The sequence below is a fragment of the Tenrec ecaudatus genome, chromosome 10 (assembly GCF_050624435.1).
Source record: "Tenrec ecaudatus isolate mTenEca1 chromosome 10, mTenEca1.hap1, whole genome shotgun sequence".
NCBI lineage: Eukaryota > Metazoa > Chordata > Mammalia > Afrosoricida > Tenrecidae > Tenrec > Tenrec ecaudatus.
In genome coordinates this window covers 104,059,635-104,073,426 of record NC_134539.1, presented here as the reverse complement: position 1 = coordinate 104,073,426, position 13,792 = coordinate 104,059,635, and the positions used below count along the sequence as shown (strand labels likewise).

At 43.5% G+C, this 13,792-nt stretch overlaps 1 non-coding gene and 1 pseudogene across 1 annotated transcript; one reads left to right on the top strand and one right to left on the bottom strand.

The window, feature by feature from the left end:
• Positions 1–12,592: 12,592 nt before the first annotated feature.
• On the bottom strand, positions 12,593–12,727 carry LOC142460536 (small nucleolar RNA SNORA13). The gene has a single exon (XR_012786724.1). It is a non-coding gene; the product is annotated as a small nucleolar RNA SNORA13 (small nucleolar RNA).
• A 604-nt stretch (positions 12,728–13,331) lies between these two features.
• On the top strand, positions 13,332–13,432 carry LOC142460443 (U6 spliceosomal RNA; annotated as a pseudogene).
• Positions 13,433–13,792: the final 360 nt, after the last annotated feature.

Sequence of the window (13,792 nt, the reverse complement as noted above, 5' to 3'; positions counted from 1 at the left end):
CTGCTTATAGCTTTCAGGATGAATCACAACTCAATGTCAAAGGGAAACTAAAACAACAGTTCCAATAGAAACATCATGATAAATGGAGAAAGGATTGAAGTTGTCAAGGATTTCATTCTGCTTGGTTCCACAATTAAGGCTCATGGAAGCAGCAGTCAAGAAACCGAATGATTTACTGCACTGGACAGATTTTCTGTAAAAGACTTCTTGAACGATGTCACTTTGGTACACCTGCCCCAAGTCATGGTACTTTTAGTCCTTCATATATATAAGATGGATGATGAATACAGAAGACCACATAAGAGTTCATGTTTTTGAATCATGGTATTGGCAAAGCATAACAAGAACACTGTGGCCTGCCAGAACAACAAACAAATCTATCCTGTGCGTGTACAACCAGAATACTCCCTCTACGCACAGAAAGTAAGACTGCATCTCACACCCGCTGGATATGTCATCAGAGTAGACATGTCCCAGGAAAGGACAACGTTCTTGGTAAAGCAGAGTCAGTTGAAACAAAGCGAGAGAGAGAGGGAAAGACCTTTACGGAGATGGATTGACAGCGCTTTCAAGAATGACTTCAAGTAACCACGGAGATGCTGAGCCAGGGCCGATGGTTCTCCTTCTGTTGTACGGAGGATCTAGGATCGCTAGGTGTTGGCACTGACTCGACAGCACCTAGCAGCAACAACTGTCATAGGAGTACGGGAAACCTTAGCCTTTCTCAGATAAGTCTTGGAACGGGAAAATTTCAAGATTTAGACATTGAAGAAATGAGAGTGACTAAGGTGTTGGGGCCACAAGAAGGAAAAGGGTCCGTGAGCAGATACCTGGGACTTCTTACCTCTTTGTCAGCCCTCAAGGCTGGCTGCAGAGAGAGCTGTCACTTCCCATTTATTGTTTTGTCACCTTCTTTTATGATGGAAGAACATGTGGGTGTACACAGGTTAGAAACTCTCTTCTAAACAAAATCAAAGCACACTAGGAACTCAATTGGTCAAACTAAATTCTCTATCTGCCAATCAATGGCCTCCTTACTGTGGTTCTCCAGAAACAGTACTGTGATAGGTCCATCTTGTCCCAGCTGTCAAGACTCAAGTGTGTGCCTCTCTTTTCAATGTGACATCATAGTGGGAGATTGAAATCTATCATGACGGGGGTATTTGCACCACAGAAACTGGCAGATTTACACACCAGGGCCTTCTTTTCTTAAGAGCTGTTTGTTACACATTAACAGCATACCAGGAACCAATACAGAAAGTAATAAAATTTCAAAATTGGAGGTCTAGCGCTTTACTTTGTACAATTAAAAAGCAGCTCAACCAATTCAATTGATGACAACTCACAATTCAAACCATTGCTTTTGTTTGTTTTATTAATAGTATTAAATGCATACAATGTATTGAGAAGTCCTGAGGTCCAAATAACACGGTGAGCTGCTAACCAGAAGATGGGTAGTTTGAATCCACCAGAGCCACCTTAGAAGAGGGACTTGGTGATCTTGGTGATCTACTTGCCTGCCTGCCCCCTGCAACACCCCCCCAAAAAATCAACCTTTCAAAACCCAGTGAGGCACAGTCTGGAAACATAAAACCAAGCAAATAAATACATGCAAGTGGATAAGTACTCCAAAGGAAGTTTATAGCATGGTCAGAGAGCATCTAATAGAATGTGGGTCTAGCCCTCAGCGAATCACTCATTTAGGGTACAGCAAAGGGAAATACATCCGGATCTCGGTGACAGATTTTGCCCTCCACATCGTTCATCTTTGTTGCTCACGCTAATGGCTAGTAAGGGCTGCCGCATCCTTAACCCTGCTCTGTCGTTTTTATGGCAAAGGGCAAATGGAGCACTCCAGTGCTGGACAGCCTGAGCATGTCAGTGCTTGTTTGCTCTTTCTGATTGCTGCAACCTAAGTTTATATTACCACCTCATCCTGATTATTGTTTCTCATCAAGTCTTACAGTGTCCAAAAGACAATTGTTAGGCCCATTTAGGAGTACCTGTGTGGTGCAAAAGGAGCCCTGGTGGCATACAGGGTTACTAAACACAAGGTCAGCAGTTCAAGAGCACCAGCCCACAGGAGAAAGTTGAAGCTCTCTCCTCCTGTAAAGCGCACAGTCTCAAAATTCACAACAGCAGTTCTACCCTGTCCTATGGAGTCACTATGAATCTGAATCGACTCAGTGGCTGTGGGTTGTGCGTATGTGTGTTTTGAGTGTGGTGCAAATGGTTTAGATATTTGGTTGCTAATCAAAAGTTTGGAGGTTTGATGGCTCAGATTAAAGGCCTGGAAGCCGGTTCTGATAAACTCCACCATTGGAAATCTCTGGAGTGCAGCCCAATCTCACACATGTGGAACTCCTATGTGCCAGAATCAACTCAATAGCAACTGGTCTTTTGGTCTTAATTCATCTCATTTGGTCTACTTCTATGAGTTATTGAAAGTGAGGTCTTAAAGAAACCCGCCCCAGATTTCAATCCCACCCCAGAGAGCAAAGATGGCACAGACAGTTCATGACAGAGCAAGGATGGCAAACAAGGTCCAGGTGGCACTGTCAGTTATGGACTGGACTGCCAACCACAGTCAGGTGGCTCAATCCCATGAACTGCTCGGTGGGAGAGTGCTGAAGATGTCTCTTCCTGCAAAAATTTACAGCTTCAGAAATCCTATAATAAAGATTCTTATGAATTAGAATGGGCTCCATGGCCATGCTTTTTATAATAATAGTTCTATTGGCATATAATGCATGTAACATATAATTTCACAGTTCCGTCATATGAAGGAGAGTGTACAATCATCACCACTGTCAATCTTAGAACATTTTCTTCTTGCTCAGAGTCATTTCATTAGCATTTCATTTGCCCCACGTTGCCCTGCCATGCCCCTAGGTAACTGTTAACCCATGTACTGTTTCCATGTATTTATTTATCCTGGATTCCACACACAGAAAATCATACAAAACAAAAGCAAGAAACAAACTCTGAACCCCCCAAAATGGAGTGAATCAAGCAGGGGGGCATAACAGATTAACAGCTGGAGCGAAGCAGAGCTAGGAAGCCCCTGAGGAGCCCCCAAAGGGGCGCTTCAGGCCGGGAGGGGCAGCTCCCAGACAGTCTTGAAGGCCAGAGAACAGATCCAGGATTTTTGTACATTTCTTCTCTCTTTTTATTTATTTTTATTTCTTCTTATTCATTTACCATTTTCATTTTTTTAAATCCGTTTGGGCTATGTCATAGTTGGTGTACCTACCTAGATAGGATAGACACAGAGGCGTGCCTGAGGAGAGAGCAGCGGGACCAACAGTCCCAAAGAGACCTGGGAGGTGAGGGCGGTGGGGAAGGGGGTGGTGAGCAGGGTGTGCCAGGGACAGGGGAAAACTGGGGTGTTGGGGTCAATAACAAGGAGGAGATAGGGATCTGAGGTGGGTGTTTGAGGGGGTGTCAGAGCAACAGGAAACTAGCTAAGAGGAGGTACCAAGAGGCAGAAATAAGGGGAAAGTGAGAGTGGGGCAGGAGGAAGGTAAAAGGAGACAGAGGAAGGACCTAGGAAGCAAAACAATGGATAGAGCTGTGAACATAATGGTGTACATATGTAAATACCTTAATCCTCAAAAATAGAGATTGGTCCATGTACATATATTTATACGGCAATACACTGAGGTAGGGGGTGGACTTTGGGCCTCTGCTCATACCCTCCCTCAAAACAAGAACACTGTGTTCTAACCAATCAGCAGTCTGAGATGTTCACTTTCCCGACACAATGGCTGAAGACAAAACAGGTGCATAAGCAAATGTGAAGAGGGCAGATGGTCCCTGGGTATTAAAAGATGTAGCTCTGGAGTCTTAAAGGCTTGATATTATTACACACACTGCCATTCAGCAGTGAAGCAACAAGTCCACATGGAAGAAGCACACCATCGGTGCGATCATGAGGAGTCATAGGGACCGGGCAATAGGCATCAGCAGACACAACAAACAAACGCATATTGTTGAGAACGAGGGGGACTGGAGCAGAGATCCAGTGCCCATCTGTAGACAGTGGAACAATCTCCTCACAGAGGGTCCACAGGGAGGGGATGAGTCACCAGGGTGCAGTAAAGCATCAGTGAAACACACTCTATTCCTCTGGTTCCTTGAGGCTTCCTCACTCCCCGCCCCCACTACCATGACCCCAGTGCTGCTTCCCAGTTCAGACTAGACCGGAACATGTACATGTACACAGGAATAGAAAGGGATGGGAGCTCACGACACACAGGACCCAGGAGTGGGAATGTTGGTGCCAGAGGGTAGGGGGAAGAAGGGGAGAGGAAGAGAGGAAGGGGGAACCGATCATAATGATCGACCCATAACCATACACCCCTCTCCAGGGGGAAGAACAACAGAAAGCATGGGGGAAGGGAGACAGCCGTCGGTGTGAGAGATGAAAAAATAACAATGTACAATCTATCAGGGGGGTTATGAGGGTGGGGAAGAGGGAGAGAAAAAAAGCTGGTACTGAGGGCTCAATAGAAATTAAATGTCTAGAAGAGAATGAGGGTGCCATACGTAAAAACATGGCTGATTCAATTGACGTATGGATTGTGGTGAGTTGGATGAGCCCCCCAATAAAATGATTCAAACAAACAAACAAAACTAACAACAACAAAGCCCAAGGAGAATAACAAAGTAAAACAAAGGAAAATGTTGATTTAATTTTTTTAAAGCAAAAAAATACTGAAAATGAGAAAAACATTACAATGGGTTGAAAAGGAGATCAAGTGATAAGGTGTTACATTTCACCCTAACGACATCTGACATAATCGACTTTGCAGGCGCTCTGCCTGATAGCAAGGCTGTTCACATCCCTGGACTGTGGTCAGGGGTTCATCAGAGGCTGGCTCCACCTGGGGACACTGCAAATGGATGCTGTGCTTCCACTGTCATCCATGCAGCCTCTGTAGACCCAGTGTTCAAAGTTTCAGATCTGATACCATTTGCTCCTCTGGATTTGGATTTTATTACTTAACACCCTTGGAACACACAGGTCAGTATGATTCTTCTGTGTGGATTTAGTTGATGCCTCATTTAAATGGCTGCTTGTCTTAAGACAACTTTTAGGATGTCATTCTTTCTGATAGACAAACACTATCTGATTCCTTCACCATATTTTGTTATAACACACATTTCTTCAGTTATTGAGTAGGGTTACGTCATACGAACTCTTTGTTCTTAAACTGGGGCTAGAATGAAGTGTAAGCCTTAATCCATTGATATATTTATGCTTTATAGATGTCTCAGGTTCACTTTAGAGACATCAATATCATTTTATTCGAGAATGTTATAAACCATCCTCTTGGGACATAAAGTGATTCTACTAAGAATATCATTAATTTGGCCAATGTCATGGACATTAAAACACTATTGAGAAAATATGCATCTATAGGCCAACTTTTTAGCCCACAATTCATGAATTGTTGACTTATACACCTTAAAGCCTAAGTGACTGGGCACTCTTTACACAAACATTAAGGGTTGGGGAGAGTTCAACAATACTTATTCACAAAGGTTAAGTGCATGTCATAAAAAAAAAAGAAAGCAGGAAAATAGTAAATATGTGACAATCCTGGGCGGGGCACTTTCAAACCAAGAGATGTGAACCAAAGTCCAATGACCATTAATTTCATAACCTTGAGATAGTGGTCATCTGCTTTTCCTCACACTAGGCCATTTCAGCCTTTATTCAAAGGGAGTCTTTCAGTTCCTTAAGTCTGGTGGCTGGGAAACAATAGAGAGGTCTGAGGGGTGGGAACAAATCCCAACTACATGGACAGCGCCCCCTCCTCACAGAAGAATTCACTTCAGAGGACAGCCCTGAAGCTACAGCTCAGGGAGGGGGACATGCCTGATTAGAGCACATGTGAGCAAATGAAGGGTGAGAAAGAGAGAGTGGAACACAACGTGGCTCACTAAGCCCAGAGGATGACATTCCCCCTCAGAGCAGCCAAAGCACAGAGAGGACCATAGAGCCAGCCCCCACCCCCTATGGGACATGAAGTCCCTCATGACCCTTAGTGCTACAGGGGACAATACTAGAGACACAGTGAGGGAATTCTGCTCGAAAACAGGAAGGGTATGAAACAGAATAGCAAGGGAAACAGAGCAACAAAGTCCCCAGGGAATACCAAAAATAGACTTTGGGGACAGGGAGTGGCACCCCATCAGACTCTCCTGAAAAACACTCCTAAGGGTCAACAAAGAGACCTTGAACTATTTATAGGCTTTTCTTTTTGTTGTTGTTTTCTTTTGTTGCTTTGTTTTGCTCTGTCTGATTTTTAGTGCATATTATTATTTCTGCAGGTCTATCTAGATAAGATAGGCAGGATAAAGAATCTGGAGGAGAAAACAATGGGACAGATGGTTGGAGGGGGACATAGACGAAGGGGAGGCTTGGGAAAGGAAGTGGGTGTTAACAAACTCAGGGACAAGGGAACAACAACTGATCCAAAATCAATGGTGAGGAGGGTATAGGAGGCCTGGTAAGACATGATCAATGGCAATGTAACCAAGAGGAATTACTGAAGCCCAAATGAAGGCTGAGCATGATAGTGGAACAAGTAGAAAGTAAAAGGAAATAGAGGGAAGAATAGGAGGCAAAGGGTATGCATAGAGGTCTAAATACAGACACGTACATATGTAAATCTGTTCACATATCATGATGAGGAAATGGATCTATGTGCATATATTTATAGGTTTAGTATTAAGATAGCAGATAAACATTGGGCCTCTACTCAAGTACTCCTTCAATGCAAGAGCACTTTGTTTTACTAAACTTGCATTCCATGATGCTCACCTTCCCAACACGATCGCTGAAGACAATGAAGGTGCATAAGTAAATATGGTGAAGAAAGCTGATGGTGCCTGGCTATCAAAAAATATAGCATCTGGGGTCTTAAAAGATTGAAGATAAGCAGCCATCTAGCTGAGAAGCAACAAAGCCCACATGGAAAAAGCACACCAGTCTGTGTGATCAAGAGGAGTCGATATGAGGGAGAGTGCAGAGTGGCGACCCAAAGCCCATCTGTAGGTAACTGGACACCTCCTTACAGAAAAGTCTCAGGGAGGAGACGAGCCAGTCAGGATGCAGTATAGCACCGATGAAACATACAACTTTCCTCTAGTTCTTTAATGTATCCTCTGCCCCACTATCATGATCCCAATTCTACTTTACAAATCCGGTCAGACCAGAGGATGTACACTGGTACAGCTAAGACCTGGAAACACAGGAAATCCAGGACAGATAAATCATTGAGGACTAATAATAAGAGTAGCTATACCAGGAGGGGAAGGGGAAGGTGGGGGAGAAAGGAGGAACTGATCACAATAGCCCCCTCCCTTGGGAATGGATAACAGAAAAGTGGATGAAGGGAGATGTCAGACAGTGTAAGACATGACAAAATAATAATAATTTATGAATTATCAAGGGTTCATGAGGGAGGGATGGGGGGAAAATGAGGAGCTGATACCAAGGGCTCAAGTTGAAAGCAAATGTTTTGAGAATGATGATGGCAACAAATGTACAAATGTGTTTGACACAATGGATGGATGTATGGATTCTGATAAAAATTGTACGAACCACAAATAAAATGATTTTTTAAAAATCTGGTGACTGGCTTTATATCCATTGTTATTGCTACTGTGAACTCTTTACTGTCACAAACATACTTGCTAGTTACTTCTGTAACATTAATGAAAACACAACAATTTTAATCTTAAAGAGTAGCAGATATAAGCATTAGGAACATTTACCATATTCTATATCCAACATATTTTGACTATCTACCCAAAAGGCTTAGTGATCTACTTCTGAAAAATCATCCATTGAAAGCTCGCGTATTACCATGAGTTGAAATTGACCCCTTACCCTTTTCTGAGTGCTTGCGATATATCAGTGAGCAAAGCAAAGACCCCTTTCTGAATATAGCATATAGTGTCATGGGGCATTGTATTTGTTTATGGGGATGTGTGGTGAATGTGTGTGTTTACTTGTAGAGGGGAAGTCCATCCATAAAAAAATGCATGTAACTCGTAAAAAAGTCATTTGTGATTCAAGCTAGAGTGGGATGAAAGTATGAACAGAGTGGGGTGGGGGTGGGGATTTCGATTTTCATTGAGGTGGTCAGGTTAGGCCACAATGAGGAGGTGACAGTTCAGTGAGTACTTAGAGTTCACCTCTAAGTTTTACCTGAGTAAATATTTGAAGGGAAAGCTTTGCAGCCAGAAGAATAGCCAAGGCAAACATTTACATAATAAAAATCCCCCCTTCAAATGCAACTCGGCTTTTTAAAACTTCCCCCTGGCTTTTGTGCCTTAGCTATCCCCTCAGGGACAAAGGCCCAGGCATTTGTGTTTTCAGAGATGTGGAAGAAAGACATGTGGTATTAATTTCTCCTTTTACTAGGACCCTTTCCTTATTAGTAATTGTTTGTGGCTTCACAGACTATAACTAACTACATCGGTTTCCACAGAGTGCATTCTGACTCATAGTGACCCCATTTGTGTCAGAGGAGAACTGTGCCACAGGAGGTTTCCACGTGGCTGCCCGGGGAAGGAGACCACCAAGGCTTTCTCTGGGGGTCCCTGTGAGTGGACTCAAAGCTCCATATGCTTGCTTAGAGGCCAGGCATGTTGACTGCTTGAACCAAACAGGAATTTACTATCATCCTCATGTCAGGGATACAGAGCGTCAGCAACAGCCTCTTAAAAGGAGTAATAGTTACTTCAAGGATCCCTAGCAAGTGGTGAGTGTGTGGTGTTTGCCTGAGTGTCTCTGGAAGGAGTGCAAGAACAATAGGAATCTCCGGAGAGGGGAAAGGGCCTGGCACCACACACCAGGGATGGGCATCATTGGGGAGTACGTAGAGGTCTTTGGGTTTTAGTCTAAGCACAAGGGGCAACGCTGAAAGAGATTAAAGAGGAGCCTTGATATGCAATTTATCTTCCTTGTTTTTGAAGGACAAATGCATGTAACATGTTAACATCTCTATTTGTACAAAGCAGTGGCATTTATTATGTTCCTCATGTAGTCCAACCATGACTACTACCTGCTTCCAAATGTTTTCATCACCCTTCAGGGAAGCTCTGCCTGCATCTCATAAGCAAGGAGCCCCACGTTGCTTTTCCATGGTGCAATAAGTTCCTTTATGTAACCTTTGCTCTGGTTCTTTGGAGAAACATGAGAGTTTTTTCCCTCCTAAATTCTGAAGAGTTATCTTTGCCGTAGTTTTCTGTCCCAGATGGTTTGTTGGTTTGGCCCAGGTTGAGTGGTATTCATTGGGTTAGTTGTAAACAACTTGATTTTTTAAAAATAAATCATTTTATTGGGGTTCATAAGACTCTTATGACAATCCATACATACACCAATTGAGTAAAGCACCCTTATACATTCATTGCCCTCGTCATTCTCAAAATTCACCTTCCACTTTGGTTCCTGGAATCAGCTCATTTTCCTTTTTTCCCTCCCCCTTCCTCCCCGCTCCTCCCTCCCTCATGAACCCTTAATAATTTATAAATTATTACTTTATCTTATCTTACACTACCCGGCGTCTCCCTTCACCCATTTTCCTGTTGCCCATCTCCCAGAGAGGAGGTTAAATGTAGATCCCCGAGATCAGTTCCCCCTTTCTACGCCCCCTTCCCTCCCGGTGTTGCCACTCTCACTGTTGGTCCTGAGGGGACAACTTGATTTTATACTTTTGTCTGGCTCTGGACTTTACCTGCCCTGTGATGGGTATGCATCTTGGGATTGGTCAACCAACTATGCAAATGAAGTGTCTGTAGCCTACTATGCAAATGAAGTGCCTATGGCCTACTTAGGGGTGATTGGTCAGTTCGTGACCTTGATGGGAGGATCACACCTTGAAATTGACCAGGAGCTGTGTACGTGTACAGCCACCTCCACAGACACCTTTTTGACACAGAAAGAAGGAAGACAAAGCAGCAAAGGAGAGACACCAAGTCAGAAGAGGGGAGCGGCTGAGAGAAAGGGAAGCTCTCACTGCTGAGAGAGCTGTGGCTTGAGTCAGGTCCATCCTTGAAGGCAGTGGCAGAGAGTTCTTGGTGTCAGAAGGCAGAGACAAGAGGAGCCTGTCCTCTGGACGCTCAAAAGAACACAAAGATCTGTCCTCCACTAAAGAAGGGAGGCGGTGCCTACTTACTTTGGACCCTGCTCCTGAGCTGGATGCTACTGAATCAGTTCTCAAGTTCTTAGCCTGTTACTTCTGTAATAAAGCAGTTAACTGTAAGCAAGGATCCCTGGTGGGCCTAATTGCTCTGTTCCCCTTGCTGTTCTGTTGCACACCCTCAGTGTTTTGCCTTGGTGTGGTGGGATCAGATCGGGTGGAATTCCCACACTGTGTCTCCAGGGTTGATCCCTGTAGGGCTATGGGCCAGTGAAGGATGTCATGTCTAATAGTGGGGCCGGCAATGTGGTCCTTTCTGTGGATTGACTGCTCTGAGCAGGAATCTCTTCATCAAAACTTGGTGGGCCAGGATGGGCTCCACTCTCTCTTCCTCCCACTTCATTTGCTCCTGTGTGCTCTGATCAGACACGTCCCTCTCCCTGAGCTGCAGCTTCAGTGCTGTCCTCTGAAATAAATTCTTCTGGTGGCAGGGGCAGCTATGCATGTAGCTGGGATTGGGGCTGGCCCCTCAGACCTCTCCACTGGTTTCCTACTCCATGCCAGCACGTTGCATTCACGTCTTGGAGCACCGGTTTGTTCTGGTCCCTCTTTCCCTGTGGAGATATAAACAATACCCTCCCCTTGGGTGGGTTAGTGCCCTGTGGCTCTGCTACCCATTTCTCTCCTTCCTTCCCTCCCCCCTTTTTAGTTGGCTACCATATGTATCCCTGGATTTGTTCCGGTCCCTGCCATACTACCTGGTCCTCACCCCAGGACTGTTTGTATACAGTAGCTTTTTCCCCATGCCCCTTTTGCTTTTTTTTTTTTTTTTTAGCTTACTTCAGCAGGCTCATGTTGTACTTGTCCTTTTGTACTTGGCTTACTTTGCTTAGCATGATTTCCTCCAGTTCTTCCCACGTGGCGATGTGCTTCATACGTTCAGCACTGCTTTTTTTTTTTTTTTTTGCCTCCCTGTCTCCTCTTTTTTAGTTGGCTACCATATGTATCCCTGGATTTGGTCTGGCCCCTATCAGGCTACCTGATCCTCGCCCCAGGAATGGAAAAAGTATTTTCAATGGCTGTGCCAGATTATAATCCTATCAGCAGTAGATGCAAATTCTAATTTCTACATATGTGTTAGTCTGGGTTGACTAGAGACACAAATTCACGGGCACTCATATGTGTATAAAAAAGAGCTTTGTGTACAAGAGCAATTCTTTATTGAGAAAACATCCCAGTCCAGTCCAGATCAAGTCCATAAGTCTGATATTAGCCCACATGTCTGATACCAATCTATAAATTCCTCTTCAGATTCACAAAACACAAAACAATGACACCAAAAGCAGGACAATCACAGGCCAGTGGGTGGAAATTCTTGTGGATCCATTGGCACTGGAAGCGTCTCAGAGCTGGTATGGACTCCACGTGGCTCCTTCAGCTCCAGGGCTCTAGCGTAACTCCATATCTCTTGTCAGGAATACAAGCAGAGAGTATCACAGACTGTGTCTGGCCTCCAGTGAGCTATTGATCTCCGTGGCGTCCCTAAATGAAGTCATCAATCTGAGACCTGATTGACAGGCTGGACTCCACTCCTTCACAAGTTGAAATCATATTCTGTAACTGCCACACCCTATCCGCTCCAGTTTCCTCTCTCCCTCCAAATAATAGAGATTCTGGGCCATGGGTTGGGGGAGTTCTCGCTGTGATTTTAAAATAACACTATGTAGAAAATGGGTAAGTTGTTAAAAAAGATTCAAAATTGAGAAGGTAGGGGGAAAAGGATGATTTTTGAGACTAACAGATGTTTTGTATACATTGAATGCTTAGCATGCTAGTTGCTCGGTGCTTTGAAGTCAGCTCCAACACACAGCGGCCCTGTGTATGACAGAGCAAAGCATTGTCTGGTCCTGCCCCTCCTCGCGGTTGTTGGTATGTTTGAGCCCATTGTTGCATCCACTGTGCCATTCCATCAGGCTCTTCTTGCTCCAGAGGAAGTGGAGGATCTTCTTCACTCTACTTTACCAAGTGTGATGTCCTTTTCCAGGGACTGGTCTGTCCTACACATATTCAAAGTACATGAGACCAATTCTTGCCATCCTTCATTCCAAGAAGCATTCTGGCTGAACTTTTTCCAAGAAAGATTTTTGTTGTTGTTGTTGTTCTGGCATGCTATATTCAATATCTTTTGCTAACCCCATAATTCAAAGGTATCAGTTCTTCTGTAGTCTCCCTTACTCATTTTTTCCAGCTTTTGCATGCATATGATGTGATTAAAAAACACCATAGCTTGGGCCAGGAACTCATTAATTCTTAAATTGATATCTTTGCTTCTTAGCATGTTAATAGGGATATCACACAGTAGATTTGCCCAAAACAGTATAGTGCTGGTCAATAAAGACAGGTAAGAACACAGGTAAGTCTTTTTTTTTTTTAACTGTTCCTTATGCAGCTCTGATGCCAAAGAAACCGAACTCTAAGGCAGAACGTGGCTGCCAGGGTGTTTAATTTGTGCCTTTTTTGACATCACGTTCACTAGTTTCCGAAAGCGAACGGGCAACACAAATGCCGGCACAGGTAAGTCTTTTACTGATATTCTCTGCCTTCAGCCATGAGCCTTCTGACATTGCCAATCCTCTTTCTTACTCCATGTCATCTTATGGATCCAACTTGAATTTATTAGGATCATTCCAGTTATTGTACTGCTGCAATAATTTTTGAATTACCTTTAAAACCTTACTTGCATATGATATTAATATATTTTCTTATTTCTGCATTCTGTTAGATCACCTTTCTTTGGAATGGGTACAAATGTGGACGTCTTCCAGTCAGTTGACCAGGTATGTGTCTTTCCAGTTTTGGGCATAGCTGAATTATTTTTTCTAGTTTTCATGTATTTGTTGAAATATACCGGTTTACAGTTTGGCAAGTCCTGGAGATTTATTTTTCCACAGTGCATCCAGCACAGTTTGGACTTTGTCCTTCAAAAAGAAACTTTTCTTGATTGTATACTACCTCCTGAAGTGGCTGAATCAATTATTCTTGATCTAGTGACTCTACATATTCCGTTCATCTTCTTTTGGGGATTCCTGCAACACTCAAAATATTCCCCATAGAATCCTGTAATATTTCAGCTCGAGACTTGAAATTTTCTTCTAGTTACTTCTGCTTAAGAAATCCTAAGCATGTATGTACTAAAATTGGAACAACAGGGAAGACTGGCACAGTCCATGCACAAGGATGACACCTGAACTTTTGACTTGCTCCATGTATATATTTATTAACTTTGTGTTTTAATTTAAGTGAGGTTTTACAGAGGAGGTCATTAGTTTTACATTCAACATTTTATACATCTTTTGTTTCAATTTCTTCATTTTAATCCCTTTAATGTACCATTGTTTATTCTACTTCTTCTCCATGGTCCATATTTTCTCCTTTCCCAATGGTCGGTCCATCCTGGGGTAAATGCTATCATTCTGATCGGAAATGGTTGATTGGTTTTTCAGTTTCCAGACCTGCAGGGAGACTCGGGCCATCGACTTGGAGGTCCAATGAATCTGTAGCTTATCAATATGTCTGATGTCTTTCACAGTCATTAGTTCTGCCTCACATTTTCCTTCCACTATTCTAATGTG